This window comes from Eptatretus burgeri, chromosome 1, assembly GCF_056783735.1.
Source record: "Eptatretus burgeri isolate ZD-2024b chromosome 1, Ebu_testis_v1, whole genome shotgun sequence".
NCBI lineage: Eukaryota > Metazoa > Chordata > Myxini > Myxiniformes > Myxinidae > Eptatretus > Eptatretus burgeri.
In genome coordinates, this window is record NC_140961.1 from 6378907 (window position 1) to 6393811 (window position 14905).

Genomic DNA, 14905 nt, shown 5'->3' on the forward strand with positions numbered 1-14905 from the left:
AGATTTAATGTTCTATTCTCAATAACAATTACCTTTACCTCTGTTCATATATATATATATATATATATATATATATATATATATATATATATATATATATATATATATATATACACAAGGATTTACAAGGATTTACAAGGATTTACAAGGAATTAAGGCCTTTCGGCCCATCATGCCTGTGCCACACCAATACCAAATTTAATTAATACCAGAATTTAATAATTCAACACCAGATTATACATATATATGATGCCTTAGATGTCGCACACATGCCAATCAGCAGTCTCGCCTGTGTTCAAATCTCTATCCAGCCATAAACTATCATCCTGGTGTTTCATAGGTCGGGTGAATCATCATTGTGTGTACTGTCCCTCAGATGGACGTTAAACTTGACATCCCATCTGCCGACATGAATTGGTGGACATCATGGATACCACCATGATCTTCTCGAAGAATAGCTGAGCTATCACTGGCACCATGCGCAAATTCCAAATTCCTTCCATACCTACTGCTGGGAAGCAATGGCAAACCACCCAGGATAATCCTTGCCAAAAAACTGCTTTTTATACATATATATATATATATATATATATATATATATATATATATGTATAAATATAAATATACATATATTAATATATATATATATATATATATATATATAATTATACACATGGTGAGCCAAAATTATGTGCAACATTTCAAAGAGCCATCACAGCTTAACTAATATGACGCTCTTTTCTATTTTGAGGTCGACTAAAGAACAAAGTTTAAAGAAAAAATTCTGCAGAAGTTTCAACCATGTTGAACAATTTTCTCTGTGCCTCAGCAGACGCTGATTTTTTGATGTTTTTTGAAAGGAAATCACATGTTTCTGGGCAAAAGAAGTTTTGTAGGGTCTATCAAAATGTAAGAATTCCACAATAGAAAACCATTGAACGTATTGTTGAATGGTTTAGACACACTGGAAGCGTGAAAGACTTAATTCAAGGACACAGTGGTCGAAAACCTTCAGTGAAAACACCTAACAAGATAGAGCCTGGAAGAGAAGCTTTGCAGGCTTCTCTGAAAAAAGTGGATACGCAGACTTACACAGCTGGTGGGAACTTCTTGCATGACCATTGGCAGAATCATACAAGACGATGTGAAATTGTATCCGTACAAGATACAGTTACTGCAATGCCAGACCAAAATAAATAAGAGGAAGAAATAAGATGTATGAACAAACTATGGCCTCCATACTCCCCAGATCTGTCTCCTCCCGCCTACTACCTATGGGGGTAAAGTCTCAGAAAACAACCCACACACACACTGCAGGGGTTGAAAAACAACATCAGATGGGAAATCAGATGCACACCAGCTCCAGTTCTCAGCTGTGTCATCAAAACTTCAGCGTCTGTATGGCAGCTGCCATCCAGAGGCATGGTGCTTGGATTGAGAACTTCATCAACTGCGAAATGATATTGCTCTTTATTGCTCGGTGAAGCATTTTCTCGCAATAAAAAACAAAAAAATAACGAATCCTATGTATTATTCGGCAAAACAAGCAATTTCGATGAGCAATAAAAATTTTTATCGTTAAATAAAAAGCTTCACATTATTTTGGATCACCCTGTATGGTTATATATACATACATATATATATATATATATATATATATATATATATATATATATATAAGTTTTTTCACTTAACCTACTTAGCATGGTCACAAATAAACGATTTAGGAGAGCTGTCCAAATGGCTTCTAACAAAGGCTAAATCCGGATCAGCAGCTCTGCATTCATTTATCTGTGACCATAAATCTCAGTCTTTAAAGAACTGAGTGCCAGACTGGTGGTCATCCTATTTGGAGGTGATGTGTTGGTCAAATTTATGCGCATGACGTCAGCCTCATGTCACATTCAAGGTCAAGAGATGTTTCTTTGTTTTACATATACAGTCCTGTGCAAAACTTTGGGTTATTGTCAATCTTGCAGTTCTATTCCCCATTAAACATTTGTGGGAAGTTAGAATTGTGCAATGTAGGTAGATAACAATTCAAATTGCTGAGAAAGTCAATTTAATATCACAGTTACCTTTTAGGTATATAAAATAAATCAGGAATTTTGAAAAAGTTTCATTTTTGCAAAAATATTATATTATCGTTTGCTTGCAAAAAAATTATAATATCCACTCACCACAAATAAAACATGCAGGAAACAGTTTGTGGATTTTTGTACAGTAAACAATAAATTATTGAAGTGATCAACACGATTTACATTAATGTTAATTACAAGAAACCACAAGAAAAGTTACAAATTAGTGAAGATGTGAAATTCGTTTTCATCAATTTGTTCCCATGCTTGAAAGTCCACGAGTGGGTTCAGAATGGTGCCAAGGAAGCAACTTTCAACAGAACATCGTGTGAAGATCCAAACTCTGGGAGTAGAATGGTACACTTTGAAGACAATATCAGAAAGATGAGGATCTCCTCCAATGGTGTGAGGTACACTTTGCAATGCATGAATTAAATTGGCATGGGACAAGCCAAGAAAAGGCTAGGAAGATGCAGAAGAACTTCCCCAAGGAAGGACAAGCAGTGAGGTTGATCAGCTTACATGAAAGAAGAAAATCATATCAGCAGCTGACAAATGAAATGAGAGCAGGCCTGAACATTAAGATCTCTTAACATTAATTAATGTCCTCAGTTGACATGTGCTGTTTAGACATCAGGAAAGCCTTTGACTCAGTAAACCACCGCCTTCTCCTTTAGATACTTACTAGAATACGGAATCACAGGAAATATCAAGGAGTGGTTGGCTGTGTTCTTAACCTCTAGGCAGTTTAGTCTTCGGTGATAGTGTCCTCTCCGACAGGGCTCATGCATTGAGTGGCGTCGCTCAAGGCTCTGTCATTCATCCCCTCCAATTCAAAATCTACATTAATGACCTGTCAGCCAATGCCTATTCTTTTCTGATGATATGAAACTCATCTGTAACACAAGAGAGGCCCCGGATATGCAAAGAGACCACAACTCTATCTCTGCATGGGTAACACTCTGGGAACTGGATGTTAGTATTCCCAAATGCCAACACCTGCATTTAAGTAGGGACGATGTATCAATTTTATCCCGACATCATTCATCTGTGAATACCTTTCCCATCCCAGTAACAGCCCAAGTTCGACACCTGGGGTTCTATTTGAGGCCTCCTTGAACTCGTCGGCTCAATGTGATGCAGTTGTGCAAATGGCCCGACGGATGTTATTTGTCATTAAATGTGCCTTTACTCGTGTAACACTATGGTTGCTTATCCCTGCCTATTAGGCCTTCTTCTGACCTATACATGAATACTGTGTCCAAGCATGGTCCACTAGCCTCCAACATGATATCATCAAAATCGAACGTGATCAAGGGTTCGTGACCTCTCCTCAGCTTTTGAACATGTCGAATGGGCTTCCTTCACATGTGGTTCGAGTACCATCAATTGCTGCATTTTAAGGTACACTGGATGCCGTATCGGCTCAGCTCGTCCCAGACATGACTTAGCCTTTGTATCAATAAAAATACATCCTATTTCACTTGTTTTTGGTCCCTTTTAAAAAACTTTGCACTGTTCTTTGGCAACCCAAATCCAAATATTGATTTGCCCCAAGTCACTGTCCGAACTGAGCCGAACACCATGACGTCGCTGCCACAATGCACGGATTTGTCTTTTTGCCAGAAGAGCTTCTTGCAGCGCTGATTACGATGGTAAATGTAATTTATCATGTCAGACGTTGTCATAAGTAAATTAAAATGCAGTTACTGACCGGTTGGTCCTTATTAGGGTGAAACCGGTCGGTAACTTACTTCCAATCAACAGCAAGGTCATGGATTCCATCATTGCAGTTGGCATAAAATCATTCCTTTTCCACAGCGTCCTCATCTCAGATCAACAATTTGGATTCAAACCAGCTCACTTTACCATGGACATTCTGCTTCTATCCTCTCGACAAATTATGGAGGCCCTCAATTTTAGAGATGACATCAAGGCTGTTTCTCTTGACATATCTCGAGCTTTCGATACGGTCTGGCATCCAGCCCTACTCTCCAAACTATCTGCCTGTGGCATCCAAGGCAAACTCCACACATGGCGTGCTGACTTCCTCTACTCTTATAGCCAACATGTGGCACTCAACAGATCTCTTTCATCTCCTCTCCCTGTCAAAGTTGGAGTACCACAAGGCAGTGTTCTCAGCCCCATCCTATTCCTAATCTTCATCAATGATCTCACTGACTTTCTGGAAAATCATCTATCTCTTTCCTGATGACTCCATCCTCTTCTGCGGCACCCTCATCCTTCATATAGAGAGACAGCAGCCTCTTCTCTATTTTCAGACAATGACAAAAATCACAAACTCGTCAAACACTTGGAATATGTCTTCCAATCCTGAGAAAACCCTGTCTCTGTCTCTGTCTCTGTCTGGATGATATGGCAAACACCCCCATCTACTTTCTCAACAATCGTCTGGAAGAAATTCAATTACTCAAACTCATGAGTCTCTCTCAGTCATGATCTTTCTTGGCCAAACCATATTTAAAGATTGGCCTCCAAACCCAGTCACCGACTGGGCATCCTCCATCATGCAAATTCCTCCCTTGGCACACCTGAACTCTTATCCACCTGCAAAGCCTTCATCTGCAGCTTCAAGGGAAGATTGCTCTCCCCTATGGCCTGGCACCTCTGCCTCACACCATACTCAGTGTGATGCTGTGGAAACCAAGGCCTTCAAGATAATTGGAATCTCCTGCGATGAAGCTAAATCTATGGACCTATCACTTCGCCATCGCCGACGGGTAAGTGGTCACTTTGTCTTCTACCACCTCCATTCTGGTCCTGAACCCTCTGCTTTCTTCGTACTTTGCCCCCCCCCCCATTTCCTCCTCCCCCAGGTATCTGTCATGTGCATGGAGTCTCCCATCAACCCTCTTCTGGTGAAATGCCCAAAATCCAGAACCACTGCTCACCCTCATTCATTTGTTCTTCTCATTTTTTCCCCCACAGGTGGAATCAACTTCCACATTCTGTTCAATCCCATTCTTCCTTCCAGGTCTTAAAGAGAGCTGTTCACAACCATCTAAGATCATCCCCAAGCCTGGTGTTGGTTGAGGGGTTATGGTGGCTGTCTTGGGACCTTAGGGTTCTGAGTTTGAGCATTGTTGGCTGCTGAATTAACACCAGGTGGGGTTGACTCGGCCTGTCATCTTCCTGAGGTCAGCGAAATGAGTACCAGTGCACTGGTAGAGGGGCACAGCATCAGCGATATAGTCGCACCCCAACAAAATGACAGCTACCCGGCAGCCAAGCTGCTATACACAAGAAGAAGAAGATCATCCCCCCTCCAAAACCACGATATTTTCTGCCCTCATGACACCAACTGCCTTGGCACACCAGAACTCTTATCCACCTGCAAAGCTTGCAAAACCGGCAAAGCACCCCCTGCCCCCTCTCCCCCCCCAAAAAAAATTTCCACAGTTTTTCCTTCCTGAGAGTTTGCTTATGTATCCATGTTGTCCACCCCCTGCATTCTCCCTTGTTCCTCGTCCTTACACACATCCCTTGTTTTCTGTCTCCTTCTATTCTGTCTGCCAGCCCTGCTGTTGGCAACTCCCTCTTTTCTCTCTGCTGTTCCTTTTGTTCTCATTGCATCACGAACTGTACTGTGTTCTAGCTTTTCATGAGGCTTGATTATATACACAAAAAAAGGAAAAGAGGGAAAAGAGACAGACATAGGGGCTCAGGTAGAAATGAGTTTCCGAGACTCCAGATCCTGGGCATTGCTAACTGTGGATACAAAACACCGATTCTAACATTAAGACATCTCTAATTAATAAATAACCCCTCATTAATTCCCACATCATTTTGTAACACTGCCCCATCCTTCAATCCAGACTCATTCTGATCACACACACACACACACACACACACACACACACACACACACACACACACACACACACACACACACACACACACACACACACACACACACACACACACACACACACACACACACATACACACACACACACGGCCATGATCAGATGACCTCTGGACACAACCTAGATTGTGGACCTGCAGTCCGGATATCATTTTGGGTTCAAGCATGGTGTTGGCTTAGTGGTTAGGGTGGTGGCTTGGGATCCTAGGGTCCTGAGTTCAAGCCCCGTTGGCCACTGAATTAAAATACACCAGGAGGTTGACTCAGCCTGTCATCCTTCCAAGGTCGGCAAAATGAGTACCAGTGTACCGGTAAGGGGGACACTGCATCAGAGGCATAGCTGCGTCCCAACCAATAAATGCAACCAGCAGCCACAGGCTGCACTCGATCGAGAGAGATTTTGGGTTCAAAGAATGGAAACCTCAATGATGGACAGTGCCAAACTGATGTTCAATGAATCAGGTACTCAATCAGGAATTCTTGAGAGATATATCTATATATCTTTTGTCTAAGTATTTGATGGACCTTGACTTCTGTATCAAAAAGTATTAATATTCAAAATGTCAGGTATTTGAACCTAAGACAAATACAATTATATAACTCGAAGGACACTTGGTAGGGCGCATACCTCCGCCACGAGAACATATCGGGTCCAATACATTTTTGAAATATCATGCCATATATCGTTTTTGGACCTATCTCGCAATGGTGAAGAATCGCTTTGAAAAATTAAATAATTATCGTATCCAGATCCGGATTCGGATCTTCACCAAAATAGAACCAACTCTTCCTTGTCACACACCCAACCTGCCCACCAAATTTCCTCATGATCCATCCTCAACTTTTTTGAGATATCCTGCACACAGACAGACAAACAAACAGACAGAAAGGGGTGAAAACATCACCTCCTTCACCCTCGGTGGCAGAGGTAATGAAATCACCGTCACGAAACCCACATCAATGAAAAGGCAAAGTGCATATCACATGATTAGAAATGAAGGAACGCCGTCACAAACTTTGATTCACGATGTTCTTTGAAGGAGGACCTCACTGCTTTGCCAACATATGTCATTCTTTCTTGTACAATTTTTCTTTCCCTTACACGGATCGACAGTCGTTTTTTCAGCTGCAAGTCTCGCAAGATATTCCATTGTTGTTCGCTTGTTGCAAAGAAATCACGAGTAGTTGGTTCTCAAAAGAAAAGAAAAAAAAAACTGGACTCCGCATTTTGAAACAATTGCAACACGAAAAGCTTGTTCTGCCTGGATAAATTCATGCCATTGTGCATTTGACAATGTGAGCACATTCACACAATCCCAGCTCCGTGAGCTTGTCAATTTAAAGCCTTTTTTCTTCGGCAGTGACCTTTCACAAATCAATGAAGGGGGGGGGGGGGGAAAGTCCATTATTTAACTCAGAGCTATGAAGGAGCTTGGAGTAATTTCTGACAATGGGGACTTTAACTGAAATTCAGAACAAACTGGCCAATATGAAACTGCACAGAGATATTCAAAAGTTCAAGCACCAGCAACTCGGATTTCTTCCGAGCAGGAAAGCTTCAGCTCTGATGTTTCAAACACCAAGTGGTCTCAATGCGGGATTGTGCAGGTGCCATGTGACAGGTATCCAGTGTCTTCGAAGGTGGGAATGCTATCTGCAGGTGAGACCGAATGCGTGTGACACTGGGTGAGGTTGTGCGTGCTTGTGTGGGGTTGACTTACACGATGGCTGTACTACACAACACTAGAAGGTTACTCCATACTGCACTCATCGACGTGAATCTGAACCACGCTGCATTGACCATTGTTCTGTTACACGATGACAAAAGAGACGAGGGACGGTGCAGGTGAGTGGAGTCTGGAGTAAGCTTGGTGTCCAGATGTGTTTCTTTCGCATTGCAGACATGTCGATGGCCTCTCTGTATTCTACAGTCTCCTTTTTGGCCTTGCAGCCTCTTTCGCACCCAGTTTATGCAACGTGTACACGGTCTGCCAGTAACCCTTTTTTTGTTGAACTCCAACATTCCAGGCTCACTGTTCACCTCCACTCATTTGTTCCTCTTTTCTCTCACCAGTGGAAACAATTCCTCAGTCTGTTCAGGCTCATTCCAGCCTCCATGGCATAATGGTTGGAGCGCCCACTCTGAGTCTGGAAGGTCGGCCGTTCGAACCCTGGTCGAGTCATGCCAAAGACTTAGAAAATGGTGCGTGCCGTTTCCTATGCTTAACGCTCAGCATTTACAGGGGGTAGAGCACGGACAAACAACCGTCATGAGAGGTCACTGATCATCGCTCAAGCTTTGATGAACCTAATGACCTCCTGTACTGTGTTGAAGTTCCTTGTGATGGAAGCAATTACTAAATTCTTCCTTCCAGAACTTTCAGACAACTGTTCACCATAACCTCAGGTCATCCCCCCTATCCATACTCATGATATCTTCTTCCCCAAAAGACCCCATTCCCAAGCACTCTCTTTTTCCAGGTTATTGTGGTTTTCCCTCTCTTCCTCATCTCTTTTCGTTTGTTAGTTGTCGCTTTGTTTGTTCCTTTTGTGGTTCGTCCCCACTTTCTCTTCCTCTTCTTGATGCGTTTCATTGAGCTCGTGTACAAGGTGTTCACCCTCATGTGTCCTTCCCTCCATCCCCTTGATCTCACTCTCACTTCTACTCTGCTCTGCTCTTGGTGTTTCCCCCCCCTCTCCATTTTGCTCCCTCCCATTCTGCTGTAACTCTTCCATGAACCTCAATCCTGTACACAAAGATACAATACTGGATGGACTTCACTTTGCTCTGTATTACCTCATCAATGAAAAGAAGAAAAAAAAAAAGATTTTTAAAAAGTCCATTATTTAATTGAACGCTGCATTCACCTGAACCGTCCTGAAATATGTTGAATCACCCGATACAGATACCTACGTGTGCTGTACTCCGTTAAAGCAGGCTATCTTGAAATTATCCTCTACACACGTACACACCCACACATGTGCATACCCAAACACAATCTTGTACATAACATCTACCCACTCAGCCTTGCCTGCTGGGCAACTATCCTGGTTGGTGGTATCACCTTCTTTTTTTTTTTATTATTACAGATCTTTCGACTACAAACACTATTTTTTGTGCGAACATCGCATGGAGATATCTTTTCGCACGATCATTTTCCTGTCCTGCCAACACCTCAAGTTTGAAGGACATCTTTTACATCCATGCTTTGGGTCGGTGAATTGAATGCAAGTCACACTTTCACGCAGTTGTACATTTACATACACAAGGAAACCAACACACTAATAGGTTATCAACATACATGACGACATAACACCGCAAGGGCACATAATCCACCAAGAGCTGAATGGAGCAATCATTTGATTAATTTTGTTCGCAATGACACGTCATTGTGCATTCAATGTATACATGCTATGATTGAAGACTGTGTTTAAAAGTATGGTTGTGTTATGCATTTATAGGGAGGAGTGACATTAAAGACTTTCCGGGACAATGATTTTTAACTTGTCAAGATAAAATTAATCAGAATGATGTGTACACGCACGCACGCACGCACGCACACACATCTTTGAGATATGTGCACTCAACTTTTAGCACTCTGGCCTCGGTATGAATCTCTGCTCAGCAATAAAATGACACCCTGGTCCATGTGTGTGCCATCCCCCGGATGGACGATAAGCCAGCACTGGGATCAGTGGATGTTAAAGATCCCACAATTGGCTTTCGTGAAGAATAAACGAGTTATCACCAGCAAGCTGAACAAATTACAAATTCCTGCCACGGTCGAATGGATGGCCTGACCAGTCGGTTCTTAACCGAGGTCAGAATCATTCCCTCCTGCCGACCCAAAAAGGTGAGAATAATTGGGGGCATAAAACAATACAATGAGGCTGTGGACAAAAAAATTTTTTTCAATAAATAAATAAAAACACCCACAAATGTCCATTTATATATAACGTTATATATATATATATATATATATATATATATATATATATATATATATATATATATATATATATATATATATATATATATATATATATATATATATATATATATATATATATATATATATAACGATGGCATGTGTTGCACTATACTGAGTATCTCACTCACAGAACGTTTTGAAGATCTCATGTAGCTGGGAACGGTTGTCCCTTTTAAGTGTATTCATCATGTACAACCCACATTGTTCGTACACGATACATGATATGTGAAGTTGTAACGGTTTTAGATGTAATATTTCGTCAGGGTATATATTTTATCCCGTTATGGCAGAAATAATGGACAACGTTTTGCTTTTTTTGTTTTCCAACAAAGAAGGAATAAATCTATTGCGCGTCAAACAGATAGCGAGATATATCAGGAAACCAGTGGGAAGTGGTTCGGCATCCCCCCATCTCTTTTCCGGCTTGCACAATAAGATTGCACCGAATAGCAAATTAAATAGTGGGTTGTACCCAATTATAAAGTGTCCTTTTTATAGGTATTGTTGTTGTTCACTTGTTCACATCAAGCCTTGATTTAATACCCAGTGTCCCAAAGAAGGTCTCTATTCCAGTGGGATTCCTTCTCGTTTATACAAGAATGTTGAACGATTTGTGAAATGCATTTTATAGGTGCATCGGAGACGACATCATGACAATCCCAAAGTTCCATTCGCTCACGTTCGCCAAAAACGTTCCTTCGGTACAGCAAGGAGCTCGGTGGCACGAACATCGCAATGTGCCTTTGTAGAGAACCACACCCTAGCACAGCAACCATGTTCAGCGTGGCTTCTCACCTTGAGGAATCGACATGCCCATCTCGGTACATTGATCATTATAGATTTAGTGAGAGGCACGAGGGGACGCTTAATGAAGAGTAGACTTAAGGTGGGGCAAGATGCCCCCTTCCTGTCCGTCCGTATATACACCATCCTCGGTTCATTAATTCAGTATAACGAAGATTTCTTATTTGAAATTCACCGCAATACTGTGAGCCAGAGAGTGGTCTTGTGCGGACTTAAAGATACTGAAGATACAAGCAGGAATGAGTCGATTCATATACGTGGGAAGGAGGGTTGCAGGGATCTCATCCCACCTTCCTGATAAATGGTCATTTTTACTCGTCACGTCCACATTATATACGAAAACTCAGTGGCTGTTTGTCTCGTCCAACTCCTGAATTGTCTGCAAGTCCATGTGCGTGTGCGTGTGTGTGTGGCAGGTCCACTATGAGCCTTAGATCCTGTTCAAAAATAATTTATAAAAGAAGGAAACGTAAAATAAATAAATAAATAAATAAATTTAACACCTGTTACGAAACCCTGAAAGTCGACATAAAACACCTGGATTTTAAACTATCCTCACACAGTAGAACCATGTGTTGTTTGTTCTCAGATATGGTAATTCCAAAAGAAGTCGGTGGAAGGCATCACGGATTCCTTTAATTAATCAAGTGCGTGTCTCTGTGCCAAAAACAGGGCCGGATGCTTCACGTATATTCCCCTTCAATAAAAGGGGTCTTCTGCTCGGGAAACGGACCCAAGGGTGCACGTCCGAGGTCGAATGTTCTGCATGAAGCCATGAAGCACACATGAGCACACGCATTCCTAAAGTGGGCTCACCAGAGTTCATGTGAAGACCTCCTGCTCCCACACCACCCCCCCCCCTCTTCAAAAGCATCAACCCTCGGTAAGAGTGCAAAGTTTACAATTGGGTTTCGCGAAATAAGGTCACACAAAACTCACCAAAAACACACAAGGGTCTCTTGATCTCCGACTTCAGCCACGACCTTCAGACTCCAGCAGCCGCGGTCTTCGGACTCCAGCCGCGACCTACGGACATCAGCAGAAATCTCCGGACACCAGCCCTGATCGGCGAGTTTCACCCACGATCCACAGACGCGGACCCCGATCTTCGCAGTCGACCCAGGGTTTTCTGGACCGGCCCACACTACCTTGCACTCAAAGCGCTTCTCGGTCCTGTTTCGCCACTGCCGTCTTCCTCTTCATCCCCTCCCCCACCGCTGGCCATCACACTTTACCGCAGAGGCCCCTAGGCTGGTGTGATCAGACGAGTGGCTCCGGAGAGTGCGCGACCCGGCGGCAGGGAGCGGGAAAATCGGACGCGCGGACGAGGCGCAGAGCGATGGGCGGTCTCTCTCGCAGCCTAGAGTTTTAACCCGTTGTGCGAATGTGCACTTTTTCTCCCCGAAGAACAGCTCACCTGCACCTGTTACAGCTCACCTGCAAGAACAGCTCACCTGCAACTGCACCTGTTACATGAAATCAGGAGATTATCAACTGCGTCAGTCGCGATTACTCCCGGGACAAACAAGCATGCATGTTTAACTGTTTATTGAGCAAAATGGATTCCCAAGTTTACTCGTCCAAGGTCCTGCAGAATAATGAATAGGTGTACAAGTTTCCAACAGATGATGATGCAGAGATTCTTTGCAAAGGACAGTGAGCACATGATTTATGGAATGAAACGGATAAATAACACAGGGGAGTGATGAAGGAGTATCGATTTGGCGCAAGATAAATACACAAACAACTGAACAGAAAGCAAGTTCTTCACAGATATACATCATGGTAAAACGGTCGAACGCCATAATTATTCACTGACAAACATTGCAATCTGTTCAACAAGTAGACTAATATCTGAAAGAAAAAAAAAATCTATCTACGAATAAGATTGTTGGAAGGCCAAGAAAAAACAGAGCAGCGAAATGGATGGGGGCAGATAGACGGACATCAATTATATAGGGGCAGTGGTCCTAAATCCCCGGCATATTGCAAACAGACGTACGTACGAGGAAACATCCGTATGGCTGCAACAGTGGTCTGCAAAACTATTAACCCCCTCACTATAATTGCACATTTAGATGAATTATGAATTATGTGAAAACAAATTTTTCCAAATGAACTTTTTTTATTCATAACTGAAGAGATCAAACGAAACACTGTAATAGTTGAAGCAGGTTACATGTCACGAATACCTGAAACACACACATGTACAAATCAAAATTCACTGGTTGGAAAAGTATTCAGCCCCTTCGGTCAGTACTTCGTGGAAGAACCTTTTACAGCATTTACTGTTCGAGTCTTTTGGGGGAGGTCTTCACCAGGTTTGTGCAGCGAGATGGTGAAATCTTTGCCCATTCGTCACGGGAAAATTTCTCGAGTTCTGCCAAGTTTGATAGGAATCGTCGATGGACTGCAATCTTCACGTCTCACCACAAATGTTCAATTGGGTTCAAGCGAGGGCTTTGACTGGGCCACTCAAGAACATTTATTTTCTCCTTATTCTGCCACTCTGGTGTGGCTTTATCTTTGTACTTCAGATCATTGGCCTGATGAGATGTGAATCTCCTTCCCAGTTTCGGATTCATGGCTCACTCAAGCAGATTTTCATCAAGGAATCTCTTCTACTTTGCACCATCCATTGTCCCTTCTATCCTGACAAGCTTGTCCATCCTTGCTGATGAAAAGCAGCCCAATAACAGGATGCCGTCACCACCATACTTGACAGTGGGGATAGCGTTGACTTTGTTATGCACAGTGTTAGTCTTACACCAGACTTAACACTTTGAATTTGGACCAAAAAGTTCCATTTTTGTCTCGACTGACCACAAAACGTTTCTCCAAATGCCTACAGTATCATTACGATGTTTTTTTTTTTTCCATCAACTCCATACGAGATTTTATATGTCTTTTTCTGCTTCTTCCTTGCCATCTGTCCATCGAGGACAACTTAGTAAAGGGAACTGTGCTGATTATTCCTTTTCCTATGCTGTTTAAGATGATGATGCTTAAACCAGAACTGGAGAAATCTCACTGACATGAACAATGCAGTGACTTGTTTTAAATGAAGTCTGCCTGGTGATTGCTCCTTCGTCGTCTCTCCAGTGGTTGGCGAAGAAAGAAACATTTAATGGCATCAAAAATGGTAAGCAGAAAAAGAATACTCATTCATTGCAGTCGTGGTTGTTTCACCAAACAAACAAAATCTACTTCGCTCCAAAATCTTGACAAAGCCGAACCAAAAGTCACTATGAAATAATGACATGATGAGTGACTTGTGAATAAGGGTGAGAAAGGCTTGTACGTGAAGGTGCACAAGCTTCCAACATGTCGTCAAGACCAACTCCCATGAGTCCTCAGCCTTTTCAACATCCCGTGCATTGATTGGATATCCGGAACGATACAACTGATTGTCCACCAGAGTTTACATGTTTGCTTTATTTGTTCACATGTTTGAAAAATTAATGAATTATTGAGAAAATTAATGAGTCACGAAAGAACGAATATTGTTGATTGATGAGCACATCTCGGACCCCGATCTCGGACAAAGAGCCTTGCAGAGCTTTCAAAGCCATTGTTGGATTTACAGTGACATCCCGAACCAGTTTCCTGCTTTCCCGGCTGTTGAGTTTGGATGGGCGACCTGATCTGAATCGAGTTTGGGTGGTATGATACGTCTTTCACTTCTTAATGATTGATTTCACCGTACTCAAAGGGATAATGAGTGACTTTGAAATCTTCTTATAACCCTCTCCTGAACGGTGCTTCTCCACCACTTTATGTCTGTCTTCTTTGGAAAGCTCCTTGGTCTTCATGTCTGCCTTGTTGGTTGACCAAGTGAGTTGCACCTTAAAACTCCTGAGATGAGTGGAGGAGCTTTAAGTTAAACCACTGATTACATACAGGTGAAACCTATTGCACTTATTATATAACCTGCAAACAAATAATTTGCTCCTGAGGTGATTTAGGGTAAATTAGCCAAAGGGTTTGAATACTTTTGCAACTGAAAATCATCTGATTTTTCTCTGTTAATGTAACTTATTCACATTATATCTGTATTTTTTTTTTTTACTTTATCATTTTGGACTAGTTTGTGAAGACGACATGCAGTATTAAGTTTGATTTGAAAGCATCATAAAACAAGTAAA

The 14905-nt window shown here is 42.1% G+C and overlaps 1 protein-coding gene across 1 annotated transcript in view; it reads right to left on the reverse strand.

The window, feature by feature from the left end:
• Positions 1-12029, reverse strand: part of ADGRA1 (adhesion G protein-coupled receptor A1) — a 522543-nt gene extending 510514 nt beyond the window's left edge. The window contains exon 1 of the mRNA XM_085871264.1: positions 11700-12029. The gene's annotated coding sequence lies outside the window, so the exon portion shown is untranslated. The remainder of the gene's footprint in view (positions 1-11699) is intronic.
• Between the last annotated feature and the right edge of the window lie 2876 nt (positions 12030-14905).